Below are 3,319 nucleotides of genomic sequence, written 5' to 3'. Positions count from 1 at the left end.
ATTCCGGAGCCCAGCAGGTCGAGGCTGCGGTGGCCGGGAGCGGCCACTGCACTCCAGTCTGGGCAACTGAGTGAGACTCCAACTCAAAAAAAAAAAAAAAGAAAGAAAGAAATCTTTGCCAGCCTCCACAGAAGACCTTCCATGTGCTACATTCCAGTCACAAACCCCTCTTTCCTCCCTCAAACCACCACTATTCTGGATTTTACAACAACCAAGATAGATATTTTGGGACAGGCCAGACAGATAAACCCAAACTAACTACTTTTAATAAGCGGGTCAGCAAAAAGGGGGTTAGTTTAATTGTTCGTGGATCAGGGAGGATGACTGGGGCTCAAGAAATCTAGCAGAAGATGAGAGGCTAGACTCCAGCAAATGAATCATATTAATTCCCTAAGAGTGAGCTCAGAACCCCTCCAAGTAGAAGAAGATATCTGCAATGTCTAAAGCTACACAGGATTAATATCTGGAATATACGAGAAACTCCTACAGCAACAAGAAAAAGATCAGAAATTCAATGGGATGGGACAGTAAGCAAAGAATCAAGCAGGAAATCACAAAAAAGAAAGCAGAATGGTTGGCATGTGTATGAAGAGATGTTCAACCTTAGAGGCATTCCAAGCAATACAAATTAAAACACAATATCACTGTGTATCAATTAGATTGGGAAAAGTTAGGTAAATTTGATAATACCTACCAAGTGTTGGCAAGGATGCAGGAAAAGGGGAACCATTGTTGGTGAGAGTATAAACTTGTAGAGCTATTCTGGAAGCCATCTGATTCTATTTCACGAATTTAAAATTCATATAACCAATGAGCCAGCAATCTCACGTCCCTAATGGATCATAAACTGGCAGATACTTCTGAGGATTTTGTATGGAGGTAGCCTAGGGATTCATCACTAGAGAAATGAAGAAGTAAAATGTGTGAATGTATACTGTGCAGTATTGTGCAGCATTGTGCAGCAGACAGCCATGGTGAACTACATGTACTTAGAGCCATGCAACAATCTCAAAAATATGCATCACCTAATGAAGAACTATGGTTGGGTGAGGTGGCTCACATCTGTAATCCCAGCCCTTGGGAGCACTTTGGGAGACTGAGATGGGAGGATCACTTGAGGCCAGGAGTTCAAGACCAGCCTGGAAAACACAGTAAGACCGTATCTCTACAAAAAAAAATTAAAAATAACAAGTGTTGTGGTGTGTGCCTGTTGTCCTAGCTCCTAGAGAGACTGAGGATCATTTGATCCCAGGAGTTTGAGGCTGCAGTGAGCTATGATTGTACCACTGCACTCCAGCCTGGGTGACAGAGTAAGAATTTGTCTTAAAAAAAAAAGTAGGGCCAGGTGTGGTGGCTCACACCTATAATCCCAGCACTTTGGAAGGCCGAGGTGAAAGGATTGCCTGAGCCCACGGGTTCAAGACCAGTCTGTGAGACCTCATCTCTGCAATAAATTTTTTAAAAAATTAGTCAGGCGTGGTGGCATGTGCCTGTAGTTCCAGCTACTTGGAAGGCTGAGGCAGAAGGGTCACCGGAGCCCAATAGGTCAAGGCTGTGGTGGCCAGGAGCTTGCCACTGCACTCCAGTCTGGGCGACAGAGTGAGACTCCAACTCAAAAAAAAGTAAGTAAAGAAGAAATATAATAAGATCTATGGGGTAATACGTTTTTATAGGCCAAAGTCACATCTACCAAAAAAAGATCACCGTGTATCTTTTAGGAATATCCATATACACAAGGACATACATTAAACTCATTATAGTGAATCCTTTTTGGGATAGGGAGAAGGATGAATGCGTAGGAGACAAATAGAAAAAATAATAACAATAAGTGAGGGCACCTCTCTACCAAAGATATATAATGGCATTTCATGAACTGAAGATATTTATTCAATTTTCAGTACCAGAAGGGAGAAAATTGTCCTTGAAAAGTTTCACATAGATGGTTAATAATAAGGGCATCAGGACTGTCTCCTTCATGACTGGAATCGTTGGTGGCTATATAAAATTTGGATAGTCATTTCAAAGGATGGACCACAAAGATCATCCGAAAACGCTCAGGCATCTTAGGGGCATTTCAAGGCGGCAAAGGGATTATGTGGGTGAGAAAGTAGGTAAAGGGACATACTAGGGGAGTCATAGGGTTGGAATTTCAGTGGCAGGGGAAGGGCAGACACACACGGAAGGGAAGCAGGACACAGCAGAACCAGTCCAGTCCTGGGTAAGGGGTCTCCTGATGAGTGAAACTCCTTGCTAGGATGGCCCTACCTAGGGCCAGCATGTAGGGGACAGGGTGGGGACAGCGAGTAGGATCTGTCCGAACAAAGGAGTCTTTGGGGAGATTTCATAGCCAGGAGCCCCTCAAGAGAGTAGGTGGAGAAACAGGTAAAGACAGCAAACATTAGCCTGAAAGCAAGGAGACAGAAAAATGTAGGAAGGCACTCTGACCTCTTGTTAGCACTACATGTGGAGAGAGAAGAAAAGGAACAATTTTTTTTTTTTTTTTTAGTTGGAGTCTCTTTCTGTCACCCAGGCTGGAGTGCAGTGGCATGCTCACGGTCACCCCAGCGTCGACCTGCTGGGCTCCGGGTATCCTTCCACCTCAACCTTCCGAGTAACTGGAACTACAGACACATGCCATCATGCCCGGCTAGTTTTTGTGACTTATTGAAGAGACGAGGTCTCACCAAGTTGCCCAGGCTGGTCTTGAACCCCCGGGCTCAGGCAACTCTCTTGCCTCGGCCTCCCAAAGTGCTGGGATTATAGGCTGAGCCACCGTGCCCGACCAAAAAGGAACAATTTAAGAAACAGTTAAAACTTGTAAAAACTTATTTGTCTAAACACAATGTGATATCCTGGAACAGAAAAAAGATGCAAGTGGGAAAACTGGTAGAATCTTAATAATGTCTGTAGTTTAGTTACTAGAATTATGCCAATGTTAATTTCTTAGTTTTGACAAATGTATCAGAGTATGTAAGGTATTAAAATTAAGGCAAGTGACTGGGCACAGTGGCTCACACCTGTAATCCCAGAACTTAGGGAGGTGGAAGTGAGAGGATTGCTTGAGCCCAGGGGTTCAAGACCAGCCTGGGCAACTTGGCAAGACCTTATATCTAAAATTAATCAAGAAAATTTTGTTGGGCCTGGTGGCACACGCCTGTAGTTCCAGCTACTTGGAAGGTTGAGGCGAAAGGATCGCCTGAGCCCAGCAGGTCGAGGCTGCAGTGGCCATGAGTGGGCTTCCGTGCCCCAGCCTGGGCAACAGAGTGAGACTCCTAGTCAAAAAAAAAAAAAAAAAAAACCAGGCCCGGGGGCCCAGCCC

Source organism: Carlito syrichta, unplaced genomic scaffold (assembly GCF_000164805.1).
Source record: "Carlito syrichta isolate Samal-C Ts95f unplaced genomic scaffold, Tarsius_syrichta-2.0.1 Scaffold311707, whole genome shotgun sequence".
Lineage (NCBI taxonomy): Eukaryota > Metazoa > Chordata > Mammalia > Primates > Tarsiidae > Carlito > Carlito syrichta.
Note: the sequence above shows the minus strand (reverse complement) of the source record.